The sequence below is a fragment of the Anabrus simplex genome, chromosome 5 (genome assembly GCF_040414725.1).
Source record: "Anabrus simplex isolate iqAnaSimp1 chromosome 5, ASM4041472v1, whole genome shotgun sequence".
Lineage (NCBI taxonomy): Eukaryota > Metazoa > Arthropoda > Insecta > Orthoptera > Tettigoniidae > Anabrus > Anabrus simplex.
Window position 1 is genome coordinate 292376301 of NC_090269.1, and position 16498 is coordinate 292392798.

A 16498-nucleotide genomic window follows, 5' to 3' on the forward strand; every position below is an offset into this window, starting at 1 on the left:
TTAAATAATACTGTGAAACCTCAATGGACCCGGAAAGATAATAGTAATAAAGAAAATAAATAATATTCCTGAACAAATCATGAACACTATCAGTAATGCCAATCATTTAATTTATTTATCCTTTTCTGCACAAAATCCTTTAAGATTTTTAACCAACGCTCTCACTTTTCTGAAGCATGAATGACGTTCGAGACTGGACTGTTTCTCCGTTCGTCATTTAAATAACTTGGCACGTTCGATCATGGCTCAGTCCGGTGGCATTTGAAGGTGCTCAAAAACGCCAGTCTCGTGTCGGAAGATTTACTGGCCCGAAATAGCACACCTGCGGGAAGAAATTCCGGCACCACGGCGTCTTCGAAAACCGTTAAGTAGTTAGTGGGACGTACAGCAAATATCATCATTATCACCGTCATTACTTAAGTGAAACTATGAATCACCAATTGTAACAGTACACAATTTCAGACAGCTCCCTAACACATTTATTTTTTAAGTTAATTCGCCAAACAATTATCATCTAACGATGGAATTTCCTCTCATTCAACAAATAAACGAATTATATAAAAATTATATAAAAATTCGGAATTTCTGTAAGAAAATCATGTACTCTTACCTATTGTGTTAGTAGGATATCTATAAAGTATCAAATTAAAAACGCCAAGCAAAGTGTGCAAAATATAATACTGCCCTTACTCGAGTTAAGTTCAATAACATGGAGCAATGAGAATTAATGGGACTAATTGTTTATGAGCACTTGTTTATTATCCTACATGTCTTCATCAATCATTGCAAAGGAAAAAATACAAATGCCATGGAATGAATGCCTTCGAGAATAATGTGTTCGGGAGCGATTAATAACTTAATGCTATATAATCACAAAGTAGGCGTCATTCTTCACCGTTTTCTATATATTATTAATATGATTACAAATGGGAAAATAATATTTCTTGTATCATAACTGACTTGTTTAAATCCTGATCGGCATGATCAGAAATATTCTTCACATCCATGATCATTCACCTCAACATCTTAACAATAAGTTCACTTGGACTTCATTAGAAAATAACGGCATACCTCTATAAAAGTTTCATGCTCCAGAAACATAACGGTATTCAGAACGTAGTCTCAAATCGTAGTAAAATGTACTCCAGTTCATGTTAATGCATAGAAGGAGTGAATGAATTGAGACGCGAAGCTGTTACAGAAACCTGAGCAGAGTTTCCCAGGTATCCAATGTATTCCTTGCATGACCTCTTTCCTTGTAGTCTACTTCATCTCCTGATTGACTGTTGAGTTCTTTACCATCTTATCTTTGGTATTCTGATAGCATTGCAGAATGTTAAATGACTTTAGAAAGCTGTTAGTCCATTTTTGATCCCAGGGAACTGAGTGCTGTTCCCTTTAAGATCGTGATTAATTTTCTGATACTTTATTTGGACTGAATGTATCATTCTAGTTCGAATGAACGGAAAGGATTCTACAATACGTATTCAAGTTCATCCACATCCAAGAAATATATATATATATATATATATATATATTCAAAAAGAAGAAGAGGAAGAATAAGAACAACAAGAAGAAAAATTTTCATGATGATGATTTTCTCTCCCTCCTTATCCTTAAAACTACTGGCTATAATACACAATTTAGATTCTGCCCAATTCACAATATTTATGTACGTTCATGTTTAGTTTTCACATACTACTTCAAACATATTATGAATTTGTGATAAGTTAGTGCACAGTTCCCGACACTGAGTGGATTGTTATACTGAAGAATCAGCAACCAACATTCCTATACCTTGTCCCATGAATAAAATATTTCATGGCTTACCCTGGTCCATTGCACACATTGGCAATTAACTTGCACAGTTCTAGGGCATTATGTTATGAAAATGACAAGCAATTTAATTCATTGTCTTTACAACTTGCCTTACGTCGCACCGACACAGATAAGTCTTATGGCAACGACGGTATAGAAAAGGGTTAGGAGAGTGGGAAGGAAGTGGCCGTGGACTAGATTAATGTACATCCCCAGCACTTGCATGGTGAGAAAATGGGAAACCACGGAAATCCATCTTCAGGGCTACCGACGGTGGGGTCCGAACCCTAAAGTCATTTTAAATGAATAGAAATGCATTATTTTACTGGCAGATAAACCATCTTGTATTATATATATTTATTATAGTATGCTTCTTCCTTTTGATCGTGATTGTACTCAGGGACTTGAATTTCAATCACTTCTTGTGTGACTAGAAGTTTACACTTTAAACATTTAGCTTATTTAATTTTCACTCTGTTTTTTAATCATTGTACATCGTATCTCTCTCTCTCTCTCTCTCTCTCTCCTGTTCGAACCTGACTAACACTGAACTTTCGTACAAAGATATTTAATCAGATGGAAAGAATATACAGTATCTTAGTGAAAAGCGAAATAGAAACAGAGAACAGAAGGGGCATTTCAAAAAATAAAGAAAATACAATGTTTTCATAAGGACTAAGCATTGTAATCTTCCGAATGAACTGATCTGAGAATCTCAGACAATTAAAGTGCATAGTAAAATGCCAAGTACTCACAGGCTTGGGAAGTAGGTGGTTCCGAATCGCATCGTCAGCCACCCTTGAAACTGTTTCCTGTGCTTTCTCATTTTAACTCACGAGGGCTTATCCTCCCTTCAGACGACGGCCACTCCTTTTCCTCCGCAATATAATATCTCCTCCAATAATTGGTCAAAAACACGCCAGTATACTTTAAGAGAGGATTCATGAGCAATAAGTAGGCCTTCATGAGACTGTTGATTAAGATGCTGTAAGCCCCTTTCATTAAGCAGAAAGATGCAGAAAATTCAGTTACGTACAGGCCTAAGGGGTCCTGGAGGGGAGGGAGATAAGGGATTCCACTGTTCAGAACCAACAAACTAGATGGGCTAGTTGTAATTGCCAAAGCTGATCACATTTAAAAAATATTATAGTGGAAGTAATTTCTTTTCACTTAGGACTTAATCTACACTGTGAAGTTTCTAGTCTATCGAAACTAATGCAGGATTAATAACATTTGAAAATACCTGAAAGAGAACAGATTTAATAAACAGAATATACCTGGAAAAATAAAATGTATCAAAAATTAAATTCTCAGAAATTTAATTTTATCGATTTCGAATGTTAAAAACACTAGCTCTTTAGGCCTTGCCAATCGTGAAATTAATATTATAATATTAAAAACAGAATGGTATGTGAAGTTCTTGAAAGAACATCAGATTAAACCAAATCAGACGTTTAATTATTGTGTAAGAAATGATTACGGCAATCTTATGGAGAACTGTAGACGGGCCGAGTGGCTCAGACGGTTAAGGTGCTGGCTTCCTGAGCCAAAGTTGACAGGTCAGTCCAGTGGTATTTGAATGTGTTCAAATACGTCAGCCCCATATCGGTAGATTTACCGGTACGTAAGAGTACTCCCGAGGGACAAAATTCCGGCTCCTCAGAGTCTTTTAAAACCGAACAAGTGGTTGGCGGGACGTAAAACCAATATTATTATTATTATTATAATTATTATTATTATTATTAAGTGTAAAAATCTTATGTAAAATTTCTGATAAAATTTGATAGAATCTGATGACGTTCCTCCAGGAAAGAAACATGTCATTTTGTTTTTAAGGAAATTATACCTTTTTTAGGTACGGTAAAATCTGATATTAAATGTTTTATTTTCTCGGGTATTTTCTTATTTTATTTATCCTTTTATTAGTTTCGACAGACTGGACAACTTCACAATTATAGATAAAAGTTGTTGCTGCTTGTTGTTTTAAGGGGCCTAACATCGAACGTCATCGGCCCATAGATTAAAGTAGATCACATAGTAAAATAACTGAATTTCTTATGAACATGTGTACATATTTAATTCTTATTCTACAATCAATTCTAACGCTATAGTCAACGAATTATTGAATTGTTTTGAAGCTATTAAATTCACGGCCGACTTTACTTTTTATAGCGGTAATGAATGATATCGTACAGGGAAGCACAAGGAACTCATAAAAGTTACACGAATGGACACAATATTGTTCGTTGATGAAATTGTGGATTGAAGAATGAATGTGAGAATAGTCCACGAATATCTTTGTACAAGAAGTTAGAAGATTGAAAACTAGAAAAAATGAAACAATAAGGGAGAAGATAATATGAAGATAAAGTTGGAATTCAAGAGGACAAATTGGGGCAAATATTCGTTTATAGGAAGGGGAGTTAGGGATTGGAATAACTTACCAAGGGAGATGTTCAATAAATTTTCAATTTCTTTGCAATCATTTAAGAAAAGACTAGGAAAACAACAGATAGGGAATCTGCCACCTGAGCGACTGCCCTAAATGCAGATCAATAGTGATTGATTGATTGAGAAAACAAAGACGAAAGTAATAGCAAGCGGAGATGGAAAAGACAGATGAGTAATAGAAATTGTAGATAAAGATATTAAATCGTTCAGAGCTTTAAGTATCTACTTTGAAAGAGGATAAAAGGGGAATTTGAGTTCAAGTGTGGGGAACAAGTTTTGCAAAGTTGTCAGTTCATATGAAACAAAGATACTCCACAAGATGGCTGAAGAAATACAGTACAAGGAGCTGTGTCATGCCCAAAGACGAGAATTATTGCATATTGTGTACAAGCAAATTATGAAAATTATCTTTCATAAGACAATGAAAATGATGACAAGAGTTAAAGAAATAGACGATAAATCAGAAATAGTCTGTTGAACTCTCTGTGTGGTGTCACAGTTCCAAAGAATTAACCTGGTATTTCTTTTGTTGGCTATGTGGACTCCAGGACCATGTATTTATCAAGAGGTGCAAGTGCCGTACATAAATATCTCGATTTCTTGGCGGGAATTGTAGGTATGCCCTTGACTGAATCAATAGTGCGTTTACAGTCTCGGCTAGGCACCCACTAAAAGGATGCGACTGTTAGAAAATAATCTTGTGTCACGGTCGCTATTATTTTTTATTTTTTTCGGAGTTTTAAACACATCTATTTATTGAGCTTAATAGACTATACATATGCACGCTTGTCACGGATGTAATGACAAGTACAATGCAAGTACCTTTGCTTACGATATAAACTAAGGAGGAATGTCTTAAATGAGAATTCTTCCACTACTATAACATAGCAAATCCGTATAGACCCGTATACATAATATACCACTCATCGCTTACGAATAAGAAATCTGAACGAAATAGGATAATGTTAATGTTATCTAATTTACGACCCAATAACTAATTTTACGGTTTTCGGAGACACCGACGTGCCGAAATTTTGTCCCACAGTTCTTTTATTTGCCAGTAAACCTACGGACACGGGGATGAAACCTGACAAGTTGGGATCCGAAGGCCAGCGCCTCAACTGTCTGAGCCACTCAGTCCGGCAAACGAAATAGGAAATCATAAACACGTCTTAAAGGCAGCTTGTAGTTGACGGTGACTCTTAATATTGTGACGATAGGAGCGTGACCTGATGTTATACGTGGAATAAACCATGGTGAAGTGAATTTTCTTTCACAAACTCCCTCATGTACTGGCTACGATTCGAACCACGGCCGTATTAGTGAGAAGCCAGCGGCGATTCTAGTCGGTTATCACGCTCCATATCTTGGTTATTACCGGCATCAAACGTCTAAAAGCACGTCCTGCTTTTTGGCTGAATTGTCTGAGTTGTGGCCTTTGGTTCAGCCGGACTGGGGACTTCAACTGCGTATGGATAATTCCTCCAGATTGTGTGTTGTCTTCATTCAAAGTGCCAGCCCAAGATAAGGGAAAAAAGAAGAAGAAGAAGAAGAAGACCTCAAAAATATAATCTTTAGTAATGTGAAATCTTTCTATCAATGTATGTCTAATATGTACAGATCATTAGTCATCAGAATGGGTAAAGACTATGGATTTTACTATAATATTATTTCTTACGTTTTGCGTCTCACAAATTGCGTATTGTCTTAAAAATGGTCATGTCGTAAGATTTTTAAATAACAATGTAGTAAATTATTTACTATGAACATACAATGAAACTCAATTCTGAATATTTAAAATGTTATTGTGTGAAACTGTGTAACCAAAGCAAGGTAGCATACAATTCTTTACAATACCTTAAATAACATCATCATTATAGGCTTTCATGCCATTTTATTGTTCAGTTTTTAAGCCACTGAAATATCTAAGCCCCTTGATTATCCTCTGTTCACAGGGAACACTCTGGTTTATTCGAATGTTATATTTTTTTAACCTCAAGTCATTTTTTTAGCGTTTGTTTAACGTCGCACGAACTGTAGGTTCCTGATGAAGTTGTGGTACATAATGGCTGAGTCCGGGGAAGAAGCGGCCTTTTTCATAATGGAGGTACATCCCCAGCATTTTCCTTGTGTGAAAATTAGGAGTCACGGAAATTCATCTTCAGGGCTGCCGACGGAGATTTAGAACCCTCACCGTACCACGAGTCAATTCTCTCGGCCTCAAATCATTAAATGCCGATTCGAACCTTTATCTTATTATGAAAGTTTGAAAGCAGAAATGTGTAACATTTTATAATGAATGAATTAATTAATTAATTAATTTGAAATTAACGCTAATTTTCCTCCCTTGCATATATAATCCACGATGTACTAAATGATTTAGAGATAATTTGGTCTACATAAATAATAATATGCAGAAGACGACTCAAGGAATTGTGGTTAACGGTTTCATCATAAATAACATCAGGTACGCCGATAATACCGTGCTACTTGCAACCAATCTCCAGGATCTACAGGAACTACTTAATGCTGTCACTGAAGCCAGCAGCTCAATGGGCTTGAAGCTTAATGTAAAGAAGACCAAGTGGATAGTTATAAGTAGGAAAGAAGATGGAATTCGAGGTAATCTCACAACAGCGAAGGAACAGATCGCGAGAGTGGCAACATTTAAATACCTGGGATGTCACATCAATGATGACTGGGACCTTACTCATGAGATCCGATGCAGAATTGAGCAGGCCAGAACTTCTTTTCAGAGACTTAGAAAACTTTTGACATGCCGTGACCTTTCCATTTCACTACGAACACGACTACTACGGTGCTACGTTTTCAGCATTCTGTTATACGGCGTTGAGGCATGGACACTAACTGAGACCATGTGCAAGAGATTGCAAGCATTTGAAATGTGGACGTACCGAAGGATGATGAAGATACCTTGGACAGCTAAAATAACCAATATAGGCGTTTTGCATCGTATGAACAAAGAACCAGAAATTCTCACTACCATCAAGAGAAGGAAGCTAGAATACTTTGGTCATATGATGCAGAACTCTAAATACCACCTTCTGCAAGTAATACTCCAAGGGAAAATTAATGGAAAACGTGGTCCGGGGAGAAGGAGGACATCATGCCTCGGCAACTTGAGCCAGTGGTTTGGGTTGACAAAGCTTACTCTGTTCAGAACAGCTATGAGAAACAACAGATCATGCTACTGATCGCCAACGTTCTGCGAGGACATGGCACATGAAGCATAAGACGAAGAAGAAGAAGAAGAAGAAGAAGAAGAGGAAGAAGAAGACTACAATAGTTCTAAATGGCGACTCGCAGCATTAACTTGGCGGCATCTTGATTTCCCTTCACTTTTGCCATTCATAGACTGAAATTCTTAGTACTGAAACAGTCCATCAGTTAAAATGTTGTTTCCTCTATCTAGTTTTGAAACCACTTCAGATAGCATCCCTTCCGACGTTTTTCTCAGTATTTGAAATGCCTAACTTCTAACCGCAGATTCATTTTTGTTCACCTTTAAACATTGTAGGCAGTATTAATGTCTAACTAGATTCCATTTTGCCCAATTATGTCTCTCAGTAGAAACAAATGACCATGAATAACACAAATAAGAATAACGGATTCTTTCAGATCTCAAGCACAATTCTGAACCAAGAACTACTATTGATTTTAATCTGACCTGATTTTTCCATTTAATGCCTCTTTGAATCTTTCCGCTTTTGTGCTTACTGTAAAACACAATAGCTCACTTATCACAAGCAATTGTTATTCACTTATTCAAGAGAAATGCAAACGTCCGTTGTGGAAGGGAATTCTGCATTCTGCACGAAGTGTACGGATCTTAAACAGGATTCCTCTGTCTCGACCAACCGGTCTTTTACATATTTTTCGCTTTCCGTCTTGTCTTGTCGGTCCTGACAATGTAATAGCAGAGGAGGAGATGACGTTTCGAGGGATACGGTTGCTAACATGCATAACCGTGCATTTTGAATTTAGCAGGAATTGCGATTTGCATTTCTCTGGCTACTAGCTACACTAGACTGAGAAATATGCATCGCAGAATGTTGCAAAAAGTTGTATATGTTCTGACTGCGCGCGAGTGCATAACAGAGTTATGTAATGTGATTCTTGATGGGCTACTGTAGCTGAATGTTGACAACAGTTCTGTAAAAACTGGATTAACCAGGCTCATTCCGAACTAAGGCACATCAATCCATGATTAATTAATTGCTCATCAACTGGATCCGATCACTCGAATTTTAAGACAAAATATTTTATCGACATTGTCACGAAAACCTTTACAGTTGGAAATAACCGAATTAATGCATGGAAAATTAAACCCCCCATCTATATCTAAAATAAGAATTTCGTCTGTACATTGTTCAGAATTTAAAAAGAATGGTAGGCTATCGGTCGGGTCAACAGTAAAAAGGAAATGCACTTTTCAATTTTCCGTAATTTCTGTCTGTCTGTCTGTCTGTCTGTCTGTCTGTCTGTCTGTCTGTCTGTCTGTCTGTCTGTCTGTCTGTCTGTCTGTCTGTCAGTACGGGCATGACAAAAAATAATATAATGAAAATCGGTATGTAAAGTCGAGCAATAATGCACTACAATGTTAATCACGCTGAGTGAAATGATAGTTTATGGGAAGGCCTAAAATGTAATTCTGAAATATTTATGTTGTTAATGGTCCTATCGATAAATACTACATAACGAAAGTTTTACAGAATTAAATTTCCGAACATTTATGTCGTATGCATTCTTACTGTACCAACTATGATAACAGAGCTACAGTATTCGTGAATTCCGATTGTTGTAGGTAAGTCCATAATAACAGCACCGAACCACGAGAAAATGGATGAACAGAATTTAAGGAAAATTGGTATGTTAAGTCTGGGAGTAAGGTGCTACAGTCTAGGTTATAAATAACTTTTATTCATGCTGGATGAAATGGTAGTTTAGGGGAAGGTGCCAAAAATTTAACTTTTTAAATACCTACAGTATGTTACTCGTCCTATCGAAAAGTATTACACAAGTTCCAATCATTTATGTCTTATTTAGTTTTACCGTACCGACTATGATAATATAATAATGAATTTAGTTTTTTGTTGCTTAGTCCATACCAACGCCAAGCGTTGTTAACATGGAAATATTGTTTAATAGTGTTAAAATGGCGATAGTTTTTGTCATGATTGTCTTAAGGTGTAAAACCACGTGGTTATCGGTCCGTATCGACGAGTTAAAATATAAAGATGATTATAAAAATGAAAATAAAATCGTAAAGGAAAGATCGCTTGAAGAATAAGACAAAAGTTAGTAACGAAAGAAGGAAATACTGCATTTACATTAGATGCTCTATTATCCCAGAGTCAGAAGGAAACAATGTGAAGGCCTACAATATCGAAAGCTCATAAAAATGATCGAGAGTAACATTATATTGACCATTGTTGTGATGTGATTTTTCTCTTCTGCTGCCACTCATCTCCAACTGCTCTATCCCGAGTAAAACATCATGCCTGTATATAGCTAGGGAGTTGAATAAATTTGAACATTCTATGTTATTGCCCCGTCAATGACAGGTACTGCAGCTAGTCTTGAATAAGAAAATGATACTACTTTGTCGACCTTAATTCTTATAGACTGAACAATTAGAATACAATTCTCCACTGGCATTGTTACGAGCCTCTAGAAATTATATATATATTTGATATAGGCTTTTGGGCTTATGCCGTGTCAAGAAAATAAGGTGAAATTCTTCACGTTTCGCAGAGAACTGTGCTCTGCGTCATCAGAAGAAAATCTCGACTACCCGTGAGAAAGGCTTCTTAAACAATGAACTTTTGAATTTAGACGTTATAATAGAAGTGGAAATGGTACGTTCATTCGTCACTAGATGGCTTCCCGGACGCTGTACATCGCTAGCGTTCGAAGCAGTGGAGATGAATACCGCGGACAGGGGTCATTACAATGGCTACCTGAACGTCCAATTCTCCACTGGCATTGTAACTTTTTTTTTTTTTTGCTATTTGATTTACGTCGCACCGACACAGATATGTCTTATGGCGACGATGGGATAGGAAAGGCTTAGGAATTGGAAGGAAGCAGCCGTAGCCATAATTAAGGTACAGGCCCGGCATTTGCCTGGTGTAAAAATGGGAAACCACGGAAAACCATCTTCAGGGCTGCCGACAGTGGGGCTCGAACCCACTATCTCCCGATTACTGGATACTGGCCGCACTTATAGAATTTCTTAAGGCTCGTAACAATGCCATATGTCATTGTGAACGTCGACTCAGTTCAGCGAGAGCTCCAAACGCTAGCGCTGTACCCTCCGGGGAGCCATCTGGTGACGAACGAACGTGCCATTCCCACTTCTATTATAACGTCTAAATTCAAGAGTTCATTGGTTAAGAAGCCTTTCTCACAGACATTCGAGATTTTCTTCTGATGACGCAGAGCACAGTTCTCTGCGAAACTTAAAGAATTTCACCTTATTTTCTTGACACGGCTTAAGCCCAAAAGCCTACACCATGTCTACAAGTACGGGCCGTGAAAGCGCCAATGGTAACGAAATATAGATTTTTAAGATCGTTTCAGTTCAGAGGTTGTAGATATGAGTATCGTTTATGTAAGGGAGCTGTAGTTTTGGAATTCCACAAAATAAAGCGCCCATACAACTAGTCTCAAACATTTGGGATGAGAGTTCAGTTTCATTCATACAATATCTCAAGAATTATTTTAATCTATGTCCAAAAATTATAATATTTATCTAACTGCAACTTTTTTATCATTGTTAAAATTCATTTAACTGAAAGATCAAACTGAAGAAAACATTCAGGTAATAGGCCTATAAATGATGCAGTCTTTTATGCTTTTCAGCATTCAGTTTGCAAGCTTCAGAATCTTCTATTTGCAACTCTTTCTCTGACAAATCATCTCTGATCCTCTAATACAACTAAAATCTACAGCTGTTTCATCTTTCTTCTTCGGAAACACAACGGTGGACAACATTGATCGAAAACTAGGTACATGTATGAAGGGTTGAGGTTGGCTTAGGTCATATTCCCACCTGCCACGTCGAAGAACTCGGATTGTCAAAGAATAGTAGTGAAGAACAAGAGCGGCATCCTTTATTGATAGAATTTATTGAGGCAACTGGCGGTGCAGGAAGTTGTCGTTAACGGTCAGAGGAAGGAGTAAAGCTGCCAGGAAGAGAGCTAATGAATGGGAACTGACCCTCTGGGATGCTGAATACGGCGGACAGGGGTCATTACAATAGCTACCTGAACGTCCAGTTCTCCACTGGCATTGTTACGAGCCTCAAGAAATTCTATATCTCATTGTGAACGTCAACTCAGTTCAGAGGGAGTAGATATGAGTATTGTTTATGTAATGCAGCCGGAGTTTTGGAATACCACAAAATAATGCATCCATACAACTAAAGTCTCAAACATTCGGGATTAGAATTCACTTTCATTCTTTTCTTGTGACGGAAAACATTTTATATTGTGCACAGTAGTCTAATATGTTCTTCAACAGAAACCACATAAAGGTATCTTATTTAAATCTCCCTTGTTAATTTTCAACAACACCCGAATTGTTTATTGTTAGGAAGAGTTAGTGAACACAAAATTTACGAAGTTACTAGCTGCTGGAACAGTTTCCATGAACAGTTGGGAAAGCAGGTCAGTAACATTGGTTTTGTAAGGTAGTAGGTTTCCTCCGTGCACGAAACTCCCTCAATTATTGTTAGCAATCTAAATGAATGAGAAATATTACGTTATAATTTTATAACATAACGTAATGTAATGATGGGCTTCTCTTTTAGACTGCATTTTTTTAGAACTTGAAAGTCTTGTCTATAACCAATAGCATTTATATTATTACTTTATTGACGATTTATAATTTTGATTTTCACAATAAGATTCAAGATCTGAGGTAAATCATTCTGTGTTTACTCAACAAACTGTTACATATCTTCCAAATTATACGAGTTATTCCAGGTACTATCATTGGTACTATTCAGTACATTTTTAGAACTTGGAGATTTTCTGAAAGCTAAAGATTATGTTACTGCATTGAAAGGAGATGGAGATCGTTATTAGTAAAATATTTATGCAGCTCAATGCCCAGCTATTTCATTTAACTATTTCTTCCTTCCCTCTTGACATATGGCCTATTTATTCTATAAGATGTTATAATTGTAGGGATTATTATTATTATTTACAAATTATTTTACCTCGCACCGACACATATAGGTCTTATGACGATGATGTGACAGGAAAGTGCTAGGAATGGGAATGAAGCGGCCAAGGCCTTAATTAATTAAAGGAAAACAGCCCCAGCATTTGCCTGGTGTGAAAATAGGAAACCACGGAAAAACAACTTCAGGGCTGCCAACGGTGGGGTTAGCACCCACTATCTCCCGGATGCAAGCTCTCAGCTGCTCGCCCCTAACCACACGATCAGCTATCCCATTATTATTATTATTATTATTATTATTATTATTATTATTATTATTATATTGGCTTACCATTTCGTGTGTGATTATTTTCCAGACATCTAGAAATCTAGTTCTTCAGAGCACTTGAATAAGTCATTAATAGTCATTAAGATTACTTTCAAAGATCTAATTTCTTCACTAATCAGACTCTGCTGATGTAAACAAAATTAATTTTTCAGATCAGTCTATCCAAAGATCAATCTATGCTAAGACTAAACACGTCAAAAAGGTGTTCAGGTGATATTTTCTGTACATTAAATCTGAGTTGAAATTGTGTTTATTTTATTGCAAATTTTATTTCTTTTATTATATTGCATAGTTCAAATAATTTCAAGAATGTCTTGTGTGAATGGTTGAAACATCCTTGCAAAGGCAATTTTTCAACCAATATTATGATATCATACTTTATTTTCCTACATATCGTCGTTATAATTTAGTCTTTAAGCGTTTAGCTTTATAGCCGATATAAATTGGTCTACTGTAAGTGTACCTATAAGCTTCTACTTGCTGCTAGGAATTTGCCATACCTTATAAAACATACTTATTTATTTTGTATTTATTTATTTATTAATAATTTATTTATTTATTTATTTCAGTTCACATGGAGGACTTGAGCTGCACATAAACAATCAGGTAAGAGGATCAATACGCTTTGATAGAAGTATAGTTCTTCGTAACCTATTCAGCCCTGATGTATCATATACATGTTATCGTTTCATTCATTCCACAGAGGATGAGGCAATAAGTGCTTCGAACTCATGATAGCATATCGTCGCTGCGCGGGCAATACCGCGCATCTGACAATGCTCTTCCTGTCCATTACTTTTCTTAAGACTGGTCATGCCTCCCAGCCACATATGGATATGCAGTCCATCAGAACAATTTTCGTTGTGTTCATTTTCCTATGCGAATGTGTAAAGGAAAATTAATCTTACCGTTCCGCACTGCAGAATGTATACTTACATGACGTATTTACGCACTTCTACAATATAATGTATGTAAGGTTCATTTTCCTTTACACAATCGCATAGGAAAATGAACACAACGAAGATTGTTCTGATGGACTGCATATCAATATGTGACTGAAAGGCGTGACTAGTGTTAAGGAACTTAATGGATAGGACGAGTACTTAATGACAGATACGCTGCATTGCTCGCGCAGCGACGATGTACTATACACATACCGTACTACTTATTTGGCAGTAATTTATTGTGTCTTGGCTCAATTCTATGAGAACTAGATTAGAAATAGAAATAATAATAATTAAAGCAGGTGTACCTATATTAATGTTCCAGTAGATTCTCCAGAATTAACATTATAGGACGCATTTCTTTAATGGTTTTTCACAGAATTGATAAGTTGCTTTAGAAGAATATTAATGCATTATTCAGTAATATAATTATATCAAGATATATAAAGCTGTAGATAATTTACCTGGAATTCCTTCCTGAATTAATTTAATGTCGCACAATTCCACTTTCTTCTACATATATTCAAAATCGATTACTAGCACATTTTCACCAAGTTTCTATGAGTTTGTTTATTAATATTGAATAATTTGAAGATTTCTTATATTATCCTTATGAACAAGATTAATTGGGGTTAAGATTTTAACAATACATATCACTTATTCATATTAAAATGTATAGACCTTTGAATTATTAAATACTACTAAGTGCAACTATCATATGCTACATCTCCTAAGAATCCCGTAAATTTCAATGTATTTTAAGCTACGTATCCTCCTTCAATTCGCTTTGCATGAACTTATTCTCGACGAGATCATTCCTAGCTAGCAATTTATCGTTACGTGTACCCCCTACAGTTTATTCGTACTCATTGTGTTCTACTTGTTCCAATTTCATATTTTCTACCCGGCATCCTTGTGTCTTTAAACTCTTCCCTTGGAGTGCGTGTGTTTGACTACCCTACCTTGTTGACTAGAACGATCTCCCTTTTCCAATACATTATGCTGCTAGTTTTCACAATCGGCCGCTGGAAATAAGTCACCTGAATCAAAACTGATTTCAGTATTTCCACCCAACGAAATATTCCTTGGATTTTGTGCCCTTCAATAAATAATCGAAGCATGAAAAGGGTGAAGTAATACTGCTTTAACTTTCATTTAAGACTAAAGCAATCCCAGTTAAAAATGTATATCTCTTCTATTCATTCTGTCATTCTATTCTGTCATTTCGAAACTTCCGAAATCCCGATAGCCTGAAATTGAAATATGACATATTTACGACGTAAAATGAACGTAATGATTATTTCTATATATTTACTTGTTTAGCTAATGATCTTTTTATAATTTAAATATTCAGAACTGAAATTGAAATAAATCAACTAGAACCTCGATCTCCGTGTTTTCTTCAACTAGGTTGACACCCACTTTAAATCTTGCTACGAATGGCATACTCTTCTATACGTTTATGTCAATTTTTCAAGTGTTCTAAGAACACTCAAATATCCCATACCTCTCTCTCAAGTCATTAACGCGAAATATGATGGAACAGTTATAAACACTGCCATTCAAAATGTATATGGAAAATTGAAAGGTAAAACCTTGAAATCAGATGGAAAAACATGAAATATGGTTCTTTAAAGTATTGCTTAAAATATTTTTTTTTGTTTACAATGCAGTTTTTCAAATCATTCCTCTTAAAATTCAAGGTATCTCCAAAATTGAGCTTTCCTTTACTGTTACATAATTATGTTTTGATGGACAATACACAGTATAATATACTGGCATTTTCTATTGTTGCTCCCGCGCGCTGTTGTTAATATCTTCAACAACATACTGAACCCTTGAACTTACCATTCCATCGTTGGTCGGCCACGGCTGCTATAGTAGAACAATTTGGAACTCTTAAATCTTGGGTCGTTGCGGGAATAAATTCGGTCACGATCTTAACCAAACGATGGGGTTCAGAAGAGAGCCTAACTACTTGAAATGAGGAGCAAAAAGGTGCTTACTAACTTTTATTAAACTGAAATAGCACGATAACATCGTTAATTTAATAGGCATTCTTGCCACAAAAATATAAAAAAAATTGAATTATTGATTTTTAAAAAGTTCCAAACACAGTCACATTACATCACGTCACTTCGTTTCTTCCAATGTCGAAGATTTGCTTCGGAGAAGCTAATATGTTAGTGGACAGCGAAACTGAAAAACTGAAAAGGGGAAGACCTGAAAACCGGGCGCCTATTTTTCCAAACAAGAACTGAGAGTTAATCCACACGATCCGTGGAAAATCTGACTTTCAACAATTAGAACGCCTGATTTTCTCTTAATTAAGGTTATCCACCAGTCAAATACCCTTCACGGATACGGAAACATCCGCCGAATGGACCCTTAATCGAACCAAACTGACTATCAGTTGCTTTGGATAGGTTGCGAAATATTATGGGAAAGCATGGTGTTCACTACAAGTTAATGGCATCATTCACAATTGACCTAAAATTCCACCATGTATTTGTCATTCATGACCCCCTTAAGTGATACGTTAATCCCGATGCTAACTGTGCATCACCCAAACAACTGTTCGGAAGGAACCAACAACCACATGATCCGAGAGGATCTTACGTTAAGTCGTTCTAAAGGAACAAAACTGCGAAATGCAGGAAACACTTACTAATCATGCATTTAGAAGAAATGCCAAACACTGAAGTTAATCAAAAAGTGAAAAGTCACTTGAAAATATTATTATTGAACC